This window comes from Lathyrus oleraceus, chromosome 5, assembly GCF_024323335.1.
Source record: "Lathyrus oleraceus cultivar Zhongwan6 chromosome 5, CAAS_Psat_ZW6_1.0, whole genome shotgun sequence".
Lineage (NCBI taxonomy): Eukaryota > Viridiplantae > Streptophyta > Magnoliopsida > Fabales > Fabaceae > Lathyrus > Lathyrus oleraceus.
Genome location: NC_066583.1, coordinates 519749373 through 519762214, shown reverse-complemented (window position 1 = coordinate 519762214; position 12842 = coordinate 519749373). Strand labels below are relative to the sequence as shown.

The 12842-nt window shown below is 39.0% G+C and overlaps 1 long non-coding RNA gene across 1 annotated transcript; it reads left to right on the top strand.

Annotated features, from left to right (window-relative positions):
• Positions 1 to 1057: 1057 nt before the first annotated feature.
• LOC127082973 (uncharacterized) lies at positions 1058 to 2870 on the top strand. Its single transcript, XR_007788270.1, has 3 exons — positions 1058 to 1262; positions 1672 to 1849; positions 1931 to 2870. It is a non-coding gene; the product is annotated as an uncharacterized LOC127082973 (long non-coding RNA).
• The last annotated feature ends 9972 nt before the right edge of the window (positions 2871 to 12842 follow it).

The window sequence follows — 12842 nt, the reverse complement described above, 5'->3', positions numbered from 1 at the left end:
TTTTGTACAAATATTTTCACAATTACCAACCTACAACACATATTTGCAAAAAGAGGTTCCCTTAGAGTACTAAGGATATTTTGGGTGCGTAAAACCTTCCCATTTCATAACCAACCCCCTTACCTAGATCTCTGACATTTTTATTAGTTTTTGATTTGAAAAACTTCTTACTTGACTTTTGTTCGCTTTTTAGCCTTTCCTTTGGACAAATAAAAATGCGGCGGCGACTCAAATTGTATGTTGACTTTTGGTTTAGTCAATAAACCTAAAGGTAACGAAAACCCTGCTACAGGAGTAATTGGGATTCATAAATTTTTTAGGGTCTTAATTGATTGACGAAAATTCGAGCAATATGGTGAACACCAATTATCCGAATAATCGAGAGATAGTAAGGCGCGCGCTTACTATATTCTTTTTCAATCAAAATTTAAACAATCTGAAAATTAATTGGTTAAAAGGATTTAAGTTTCAAATTCAATAGGATTAATCGGGTTTTAAATGATCTACTTGGCGTTGGACCAGAGTTAATTGAATTATTTTGGGAAAAAATGTTCACTTAATATTAGTAAATATCTATTCATTTAATTAATCGTAATAATAAATAAAAATTAATTTGAAATATCAATTTACTTTATTATACAATTATTGTCGTAATTATCATAATATTTAAATAAGCTATCAACATAAATAAATAAACAACAATGCTTTAAAACAGATTGGGGGGTGGAAGAGAAAGAAAGGGGTGAAGCCCAAGGCATCCAACCAAAGTAATCAAAAAAATGAAAAAAAACAAATCGGAATGGGCCTTAAGCCCAGTTCCTTCTAGATCCGTCCAGAAGCAAGGAAACAGAATGAAACTAAATGGGCAGCTGTACAGCTGCCCCTAGATGCATACCAAACGAAGGCTTTTGACCTTCCCTGTTATGACGACCACACTGCCACGGCAAAAACACGTGGCCCTCGAGAATTCCCCGCACACATTCCCAGTGAAATGCTACTGCCAACATTAAATTCACTTTATGTAACTTAAAAGAAAAAAAAATAAGAAAAAGTTAACGTTAAAAGAGGAAAGAATCTTGTATAATCCCTTCAACTCGCGATTCTTTCACTCTCTCTAAGCAAGCATGCGTTTCCAGTCCAACCGAAAAAGAAAACGAAATGTTGAAAGTCATCCGATGAACACCTTAAACATGTTCAAATTCGATCAATTACCACAAGAGACTCAACAATTTAAACACAAAAAAATGACCACAAATTTTTTCGTAAGTCATGCGGTCCCCTAAATTTGGTGCTATATCAAAATTTTTACTGTCATTCAAAACAAATTGATTACCTGTTACTGTGAAATTTAGGAGTAACTAATGTACGCGTTTATCCCTTGATCCACAATACCGTTGGGTGACCTTCTTGTTGTCTACTGATATGGGGATTTTCAGAAAATTGTTTGACTGGTGATATTTGTTGGCTGCTTAATGACACTTTCATGACACTTTTGTTGGGTCGGTTTTGTTCAGGTTGCAGTTTAGTCAAGATTTCAAGTTAACATCCTCTAAAGGATGCTATACGGACCATGTTTAACATTGCATCATCGTAGATGGGTTTAAAGTTATTTGGTCGAATCATTCTTGTGCAGGTCGTTTTTTAACGAGCTATTAATATATTGGTCTGCAGGTTCACGGTTAAATCAAGATGGCAGGAATCAAGGCGGTACTCGGAAACTCTATAGGATGTGCGAGTAGGTTGCTCTATCATTATGATTCCACATGTTTGGGTTGTAGCTGCAGAAAATCTCAAGTGGTGGTAAGCAAATCAAGAAAGTTCGTGAGGAAATGAAAAGAATTTGTCCTTTGTAAGTATACAACTTACCATCACGTATCAACCTTGTTTCCCTATCCCCTTCAACTTTAAGTTATTTTCTTTTATGATGTAGGGTGTGTAAGATTCTGATGTCAAGTTGATTTCTGCATATTGGCTGCAAGTGTGAAGTTTGCACATCATTGGCCTTGGGTGACTTGAACTTATGTTGGCTTTCTATGTTGTCTATCCTTGCCAAAGTCGAATTATATGATATGATATATAGCTTTTAATTCTTCGGGTCACCACATGTCTTTGGAATAATGACTTCAAGTTCTTGGAATAACCTATCTGCATTATCCATGGGTAATCATGTTGCAAAGGTCTGCAACATGGCCTACTTCGGGAGGAGTACTCTGAGCTGCGTCCGCAGTCGGCTTTTGATATTATGGCATGCCGTTTTGTCGTTTTGTCCTTCTGCGGCCTGTGACAGTTTTTTCTTCTTTTTAAATTGCATTCTTTTGCTTTGTCTCTTTTTTTGCCGTGCAAAATGAATAACGGTTTGTAACGACTTTTGATTGTTGGTTTAGGATTTCTACCGGTTTGTGGCTCATGGTTTTGAATCATGCATGACTTCTGGGTTACTGATATGCCAAATTGTACCATATTGAAGGAAAGTATGGATCCGACCGTTGGAGGAGGATTGGAGTTCTGCGATGATTTTGCATCTTCGCGTTTCCGTCCTTGCTGCAGACAGAAGGCTTTGGTTGGTAACAACACATCCTTTCCATGGTTTTGAGCGAACGAAGTTGATAGATCCTGAATGCCCAATCCATACGTCCAATTTTAAAAGATCTTAAAATGGAGCCAAAACCAACAACAAGCACCGGACCCTCACTCTATGATGATTGGCTTGTCTTTAGTTGTAGGACTTTTATTACTGGAATGCTAATTGTATGAAACTTTGTAAATCTGGGATGCGTTATTGGAATTGCATGATGATATATGCTGGAACCGAATATATGAGACGGTCGATGTATGTAATCAAAAGTTGGAATGGAATTGGCGTAATAAAATGTTTTTTTTATAGAAATTAGTTTATGATGGAGATTTGAAATGGCTTAATGTCAAAACGTTCAAATTTACCTTTTCCTTTTCAAAATATAAAAATGAGCTAAAACCACTTTCCAAGTTCCAATACGACTTGAACGAGAAACTCACGGTGCACCAAGCCATGCAAGATATATATCCCAAAAGTGAACAAGGAGGGATTCTGATTGATAGTATTAACTAGTAGTTTCCTCTCTTAGAAATGATACATAAATTCCAACTTCACTTTGAGATCTTGTACCAATTCTGAACCCTTTATCTTACAACACAAGTAATGAACTACTTCTAACACCTCGGGTTACTTATTTAATGAGCAATCGCGTAATGGCCTAATGGAATGATGCATATGAAGTGAGAATTTTAAACCAAATAGAAGGGTAAATTTTGGGGTATGACAGCTGCCCCTATTGAATTAACTTGAACTAGAAGGTAAGAATGACAATGGTCTTCATACATTCCCGGTGGAAGGTAATTAAATATGAAAGGACCCAAATTTTGTCCTTTGAAATGCAATGGAGAGATGCCGAAAGACAATGCAACAAATTCCAAGAACACCAAGGTATTAGGGGTAGAATGACAAATCAATACCAAACCCCGAGTCGATATTCAAATATTGCAAAGGTAGTTGGTTGATATAAGGACAAAACTGAACAGGTTTTCTGGCACCAAAAGGATGATAGTAGAATTAATTGACATCATCGAAAGGACGATAGTAATTCACCACGATTTCTAGGATCGTCATCACCAAAAGGATGACGGATAAACTAAGCTTCAAAGTTAGCCATCACCAAAAGGATGATGGTTACAGTAACGAACAAAGATCGCCATCATCAAAAAGATGGTAGTAAGATCAACAACAAAACTTGTTATCACCAAAAGGATGATAATAAGTCATAATAACTCAAATGATCACCATCATCAAAAGGATGACGGTGAGATACAACAAAACTTGTTACCACCAAAAGGATGATAATAAGTTAACAATCATCATCACCAAAAGGATGAAGGCAAGATTATAACTTTAAAACTTGTTACCACCAAAAGGATGATAATAAGTCACAAACTTCAAATATCATTGACACCAAAAGGATGACAGTAAAATTAAACAACAAAACCGTTTATGACCAAAAGGATGATAATCAGGTCGAACTAGACGTCATCATCAAAAGGATGAGGATTAGACATAATAATTGTAGAGGTTGTCGTTCACCAAAAGGATGACGGCTAGGACAAATCTTCAAGGATCGCCGACACCAAAAGGATGATGGTAAAATCACAAATGTCAAGGATTTACCATTACCAAAAGGATAGCAGTTATCGTAAACAGGACGATGATCATTATTCATCAAGGGACTTTCATCAAAAGGATGACAGTGAGAAAAATATTGGAAAAATAAGGCTACTGACAAAGTTCAATAAACCTGACTTGTTGGGTAGTATTGGAACCTTACTGGGTAATACTGCTTAGGGGTATCGACAACAAAAGGTTGCAGAACAATTTTTTGGAAAGCTGTAATTTCTATCAACAAAAGGTTACAGGAAACAACTCATTGAGGAACGCTTAACGATAAACAAGGTAGGAGTTCAAAGAAACATTATTTTGACTTAGCTGAGGATAACATCTTATCAGCAAAAGGTTAAAGGATGTAACTCAATGGGGAACTCCCGATAGTAGGGTAGGAACTCACTTTAGAGGAAGTGACAATGACTCAACTGAGGGTTGGCCTGGATGACTAAACCTTGGATCTTAATTCGTTCCATATGCATAAATGTCCTATATGCGTTATGTATGAGACGATGTATGTGATGCATGTTTGAATGCAAAGAATGATTGGTTTGTTTGGGATTGGCCCCCATTTTCAAAGGCGATGTATTTTCTGGAAACCAATGCTGGTTGTATTTGTTTTTATGTGGGCGCCATCAAAGTGGACTTTGGTTTTTCTGGTAACTATCAATGTGGATTGGACTTTTGATTGGTGGAAGGACCCGACTTCCCGACACTCGGTAGTTGATGATGTGATGAACACCCAACCGATGTGGACACGCTTGGTGCCCCGAGTTTGATCTTTTACTGGTACGTTGTGTCTTTACCCCATAGGCGATCTCAACTTCTTCTTCTGAGATGTCTAGCCAGCCTGTAATTGAGCACAGTGACGTGACCCACGCATGATGATCATGCCTTTGACTTGTCCTAAGGACTCTTGTCAAGATATGATGTTGCACTAACATAGACTTTCGATGTTTTGTTGAAAATACAAACGGTCACATGTGTTTGACACAGTTTGCTTGACCGACTTGAAGATATGGAGGGGATTTTCCCCTTGCAACTTGTCTGGCCCCTGATTAGCCTTTGAGGGACTTGCCTCGGACGGGCTGAGCATTGAAGTGTTTTTCCCCCTGATCAACTGATGCTTGGGGATTTATTTTACTGACTAATTCTTATGTCAACATAATCAAAAGATGCCATGCCCCTGATCCATAGGATTCTGAGATGGTTTTGTTTTGTGTCGGCACCAACGATCAAGTACCACTCGAATTGCCCCTTGTTGGAATTCCTTGATGTCAAGTATTGACTTGCAATTAAGAATCATTCATTCGAGAAATGGTGATTTTAATAAAATAGTTATGCAAGTTTTGAAAAACAATCATTCATTTGGGAGTGTTGTGGTAGTGTGTGACGAGTGGACCATGAGTCCAAACGCAGTGTTGATTTTAGCTAGCGTGTGAGGGGTATAGTGAGAATAGAAGATTAGCAAATCTCTAGGAGTGACTTTACGCAACCTTGTTGTAGTATGCTTTCAGAATAAACCCTACTTCAATTAGGTCTTTTGAAGGTTGTAACATGGTTTGGTTCACGGTTATTGAAACGAAAGGGTATAAGGCTCAAAGTTTATTTTAACCCACCCCTTCTTCATGATGATATCCAATTCTACGTTCAGTTAATTCGACACACACTTACTTTTACGGGAGTTCAGCAATGTAAGATCTTTTGAAATGACAGTTATTTTATTTTGCTCTTCATGGATCTTGGCGACCTTTTGATTTTGGTATAGCGGTCAGTGAATCTTGCTTTGTTGAGGACTTTCATCATCTCTCTCGATTTTATTTTGATCCCTAACTTTTGCATGGATCGCCTTTTGAAGTTTTAATCCATCGGGATTCACCCAGTTTTTGCCTAAGTCTCCTTCTAAGGTGTTTGACTTAGCGGGCTCTTTCTTTGATTTTTCTTTTTGGAGAATTGTGACTGCCAAGTCATTGGTCATTGAAGAACAACCAACATAACTTTTGGATTTTATATGGTTCCTTCGGCACTTCAAGATGTGTGCGAAGAATATTATGTGGTTGATCCGTATATGGGATATCTCATCTTGTAATTCGAATGTGTAGTCAGATTAACCGAACACTACCTTGCCCCATGTTAAGCGTAAGGGTTTTGTAGATCCAAAAGAAACTCCTACTTCTAGGCTCGAAGTGGTTAACTAGGGATTAACTCCTTATCTCTCCAGTGTTTAGGGATTTGAAACAATGCTTGTACATCATTAGCAAGATTTTATCCGAAAGCATTCAATCAGCAATTATGAGTATTTTGTTTTCGTCATCCTTCTTCCAACATTTACTAACAATAGTGTGATAAAGAAGGTTAAGTGGAAAAGTATGTGTTTGTGCTTTGCAAATGTGATAAATGAGTAAATATGAAAGATTGATTCAAAACATGCATAATCATCCTATTAATAAAACCAAATACAAAGAACAATGTTTAAAGCATACAATACTTAGACAAACAAGAACAAATTACAAGAATGCAAAATGGTAAAAATGGCATAATGATCGCCTTCATTAAAAGAAACGGGCCTTCATCCCTTGATTCTTCGTTTGGAGTTGTTCTGCTTGTTCTGGCCGGTGTGAAGCTTTATCTTCGAGCTTCACTCTGCTCCGTTTGGCCTAACTGGCATGAAAGTAACTGCCTTACTGTCAATCCGGTCTTGAACCTTATGTTTGAAGGCCTTGCAATTCTCCACTGTGTGCCCTGAGGCACCCATATGATACTCACAATGAGCATTGGCATCATAGCCTGATGGATAGGGTGGAGTTGCAGGTGTTAGCTCCTTCAAAACAATTGATCCATCCATTAGCAGGTAGGGAAGGATCTTGCTGTATGGTACTGGCAACATATCAAAATTTCTTTTTGGCCTCCTTGCCCTCTGCTGATTAGGTTGACGTTGTTGTGGAGTATGTTGTTGTTGATTCTAATGTGGTTGCTGGTAAGCCGACTGTTGATAAGGCTGCTGATATTATTGCCGATGTGTTTGCTGATATGGTGGCTGATATGGCGTTGGGATGACAACGGCAACCTGATGGTAAGGCATAGAAACATATGGATGTGTTCTATATCCTCCCCCTCCCACTATGGAATTGGTCTGCCCTTCTGGCTTCTTTGTGAGATTGGGTTAGGGTTTCTTCATCCCACCCGAAGCATTGGCGGCACAAGGCAACTTTCCATTTCTGATCTGGATCTCAATTTGTTCCCCCACAGAAACAACCTCGGTAAAAGTTGGGAAGCTGGATCCTACCATTTTCTCCAAATATTTTGTATGTAGAGTTCCCATAAACATATCAATTAATTCCTTATCAAGTAGAGGAGGCTGAACACGAGCTGCAAGCTCTCTCCAACGCTGGGCGTATTCCTTGAATGACTCATTGTTGCGTTGAGTCATGTCTTGAAGCTGTGTGCGATTGGGTGCTAGATCAGTGTTGTACTGATAGTGCCTGAGAAAGGCTTCAGCGAGGTCTTTCCATGATTGGACATGTCCTCTCTCTAACTGCATATACCACTCCATGGATGCCCCACTGGGGCTATCTTGGAAATAATGAATTAAGAGTTGATCATTGCTAATGTGGGCAGCAATCTTGCGACAATAAGCTCTGAGGTGAGTTCTCAGGCAGCTGATCCCTTTGTACTTGTCAAAATATGGGACTTTGAATTTATGGGGAATCACCAGACCTTGTACCAAGCACATGTCAACATCATCCAAACCGGGAGTAGTGTGAACCTCCAAGGACTTGAATTTTTCCTCCAAAATGTGGAGTCTCTCAACAGTTGGGTCTAGGAGACCTCCAACAACGGGCTTGATGTGTTGCGGTATGAAGAAAGCATCATACAGATCTTCATGACCCATCACAGATCTGTGTCGTGCAGATGTAGCAGAATGCTCAAGGGGGTTCATGTTGACCATGGGAACAGGAATAGGGATGAGCCCTCCTTTAGGATGGACAAGATTAACATCAAGGTTAGTTACTTCAGTGACGCTAAGCGATGGCGATCCAAACTGAGCAACAACTCTTCTGGCTTCGGCGCTAGTCTCAGCATCTTTCTCCTTCTGTGCTAAGAATAACATGGTCTCTAGCAAGCGATGCATCTTTGCCTGCATGGAATCAATGTCTGTCTCCAGCAGAGTCGCTATCTGTCGCACCTCGAAAGAAAATGCTATCCCTCGCGATGGACGCGGAAAAATATTTGTTCGAACAGAGTCGCCACCGAATTTTATTTATTCTGATTAAGGAATAGGAAAATATCGATAAAACCTTTGAAAAATGGAATAGTGAGCATTCGCTTTATTATCTCTCGATTATTCAAATAATTGGCGTTCGCCATATTGCTTGAATTTTCGTTGTCTAATTAAAATGATTAATCATACAATATTCAAATCATTTCTTCCAAATTAATATAATTCCTAAACCATTATAAATTCTAAATTTCCCTTAATAAAAGGATGGGAGGCGTTCGCCTCACTATCTTTCGATTATTCGAATAATTGGCGTACGCCATATTGATCGAATTCTCGTCTCCAAATTAAAACGCGATCGAATAAATTCGAATCACCTTTTAGATCAAACACAATTTCATAAAATAAACTTTATAACTTAAACTTCAATTGAAGAGAATGGGAGGCGTTCGCCTCACCATTCTTTGATTATTCGAACGAGTGGCGCACGCCACATTGCTCAAATAATCGACTTTCGACCAAAACCTACAGAATTCAAAATTCGAATTATCTTCCCAAAATTAATGCAACATCTAAGGACATTTCTTTTTATAAATTAAACTTCGGATGATAAAAGATGGGAGGCGTTCGCCTCACCATCTCTCGATTATTTGAATAATTGGCGGACGCCATATTGCTCAAATTATTGACTTCCGATTAAAACACTTTAAATAAACTTGGACAAAGGAATAAGTGGCACACGCCTCATTATTCCTTGAATAAGCAAGTGGGAGGCGCACGCCTCACTACCGTGCATATACGGGCTCCACAAACAAACTTTCAATAATAATTTAAACGAAAAAGGGAGTAGAAGGCGTTCGCCTTGTTATTCCTCAAAAGAATTGAACGATTGGTGTGCACCATATTGTTCAATCTTTCGTCTTTCTTCAAAAGGCCAAACATATTGAATCTAACTTCTTGCCCCCGTGCGATCGAAACCAACCAAACAAAACATCAAACATATCAATTCAACTTGTCACTCCCACGTGACCAAAACTCTTTTAAAAAAGAACATTGTTAATCCTTTCTTATGCGCACAACAAACCAGTGCTTAAGCCTCCGCCGAGAGTAGACAAGCCAATGTTTAGCCTTTAGAATGCAATCTATATAGTCGTTCATTAAAACACACCAACTAATCATAGTTCCCGAACTACGAATGCTTTGATTTCCTTATTGCACTATAAGGATACGTAGACAGGAGATTATTTTATCTTCGCGAGCACACTAATAAAAAAAAATCTCTCCTTTTCCCCTTCTGAGGTTCCCATCCATCTCTTTCCAATATTTTAAATAACTCAAAGAAAGTGAATAACATTCAGATAGCAAATTAGACTAAAAGGTTCCCGTTGGGTACAACGGACGTGAGGGGTGCTAATACCTTCCCCTTGCGTAATCAACTCCCGAACCCGAATATGGTTGCGAAGACCATTATTCCATTTTTCAAAAGTTTTATCTATATTTTCCTATTCCTTAATTGGAATAAATAAAGTTCACTGGGGACACTGTTCGAACAAATGATTTTCCGCGTCCATCACGAGGGATCACATTTTTTTTCGAGGTGCGACATCTTCGAGTGCCATTTTGATCTAATTATATCCGTAAAATCCATCCATAAACGAAAAGACTTTGAATTTAGCTGTATTATCTACCAACATATCAATGTGTGGTAGACGGAAATCATCTTTCAGACTAGCTTGGTTCAAATCTCTATAATCAACACACATACAGACTTTTCCATCCTTCTTCGGAACATGCACAATATTGGCTACCCACTACGGATATTCAGAAGTAACAACGAAATCGACAGTAATCTGCTTTTGAACTTCTTCTTTGATCTTCACTGCCATAGCAGGATGAGTCCTCCTCAACTTCTGCTTGACTGTCGGGCAATCTGGTCTCAACGACAATCTATGCTCCACAATCTCAAGATCAAAACCTGGCATGTCTCGATAGGACCAAGCAAACACATCTGAATACTCTCGGAGAAGATCAATCAACCCCTTCTTAACTTCAGGACATAGTCGAGATCCAATCTTGACTTCCTTCACAACATCTTCGGACCCCAAGTTGACTAACTTAATCTGCTTTTCTAATGACTGAATGTCTTTTTCCTCATGCTCAAGTAGACGAGACAATTTATCAGATACTTCTTCATCACTTTCTTCCTCAGCCTCAAACACAGGGAATTCAAAGGTTGGCGAAGGATTAGGATCATTGTATACAATGGGTTTAGACACCAACCTGCATAATGATTTGATACTTTGATTTTAGAGAAGTGAATGGTGACAAAATATTATGCAAATGGACAATTATTATTTATTTATTTATGTTTTTTTATTACCATTTTCAGAAAAGCAAAAAGTAATAAGAAAAACATCATAGATGTGGATGAATAGAATTGCATTTTACTAATGATCAAATATGAAAAATGTCCAACAATGTTCACTTCTGCCTTAGGCATAGGAGAAGGATTTCCAAAAATAATAAAAGCAATTACTTAGAGCAATGAACAATAATAGGAACATCAACAATAGTCCAATTGTTTCAAGCTCTTCCATGCGTCACAAAATTGGTGCAGTCTTCATCTTCATCCCCCTCGATCACTACAGCTGAGTGTTGTTCATTACCATGAATGAACCCTCCGCTACGGAAACTGAGTTGCACATTTTCAAACTTAATCATAGACGACCGTTGTTGGAATCCCAAACTGGCTCTGCTCTTGTTCTTGGCGACCTCTACCATCCGGCCCCACTGATCAGAATTACCGTCTTCAAGAATCTTCTGCGCGTCTTTAAAAGAGGACATGGGTGCCCCAACTCTCTTTTCTTCAGAAATAGATAAAGCTTGGAACGGAGTTCCAATCTCATCCACAACTTCAACATACGAGAACAACAACAAATGACTTACCAACATAGCCTTCTCTCCACCGACAATAACGAGCTTTCCATTCTTTACAAATTTTAATTTCAGATGCAAAGTTGACGTGACAACTCCCGCCTCGTGTATCCATGGTCTTCCTAACAAGTAGCTATAGGCTGGGTGGATATCCATTACTTGGAAAGTAATTTGGAAATCACTCGGACCTATCTTCACCGGAAGGTCCACCTCACCAATAACAGTCTTGCGAGAACCATCAAAAGCTTTGACGATCACGCCACTGTATCTCATTGGAGCTCCTTGATACGACATCCTGAACACAATTGACTTTGGGAGTACATTCAAAGAAGAACCAATATCAACCAATACATTTGACAACGCGTCTTCTTTGTAGTTCACTGATATGTGCAATGCTAAGTTGTGATTTCTGCCTTCCTCAGGAAGTTCTTCATCACAAAAGCTCAGATTCTTGCAGGAAGTGATGTTAGCCACAATATGATCAAATTGATCCACTGTTACATCATGTTCCACATAATCTTGCTCCAATACTTTTTGTAATGCTTCTCTGTGCGCTTCCAAAATCATGAGCAGAGACAACACTGAAATCTTGGAAGGAGTTTGGAGCAACTGCTCCACCACATTGAATTCACTTTTCTTTATCAAACGAAGTACCTCATCATCATCATTAGGCTTCAAACTGTTGGATTCACCAGACTGACACTTAGGAATGCTAACCAGATCTACTGTAGGCACCTCAACCTGCTTACTGACATTTTCTACATCATTTGGGAACATAGGCCCAAAAACATGACCGCTACGGGTCACCTTTATAACATTAGCAATGCTCACAACAGAACTGGTCATAGGCAATGGAACCTCTTGACCATTCTCTAACATAGCAACGTTATACTAGAATGGAACAGCCCCATCAGATGCATACGGGATGGGGCCCGCTATATGACCAACATCGATACCGATCTATTAATGATGTTACTACTACTGCTATCAAATTGAATTACTATCCTCTCCGGGGTTTTGAATGCTGGCACTATCACATTCACATCATCACCCAGGTGACGAGATTGAAAAATATGGATCATACCTTCATCCATCAACCATTGGATGTCCGTCTTCACAATTACACAACCTCGGGGATTAACACTACAAATCGCACAACCATCATGGTCATGCTCACAATCACTTACCATACAGATATCCTTATGCATCGTCACCAAGGACCTTCTAATGAAACAGACATCATATATCTTGAATTCCCCGGGACAGTCGTCCACCATATTGACAGAAGGATTACCATGAGTAGGCAATGAGTTTGCTTTGACATTAGGCGCATGGTCCTCAAAGGACACCATCCCACTCTTTACCAACTTCTGGACCTCATATTTCAGCGGGTATAAATTCTCGATATCATGACCGGGAGCCCCTTGGTGAAAGGCACAGCGGAGTTCCGACTTATACCACCATGGAAGTGGTTCTGGAATTTGCGGCGGATTCCTCAGT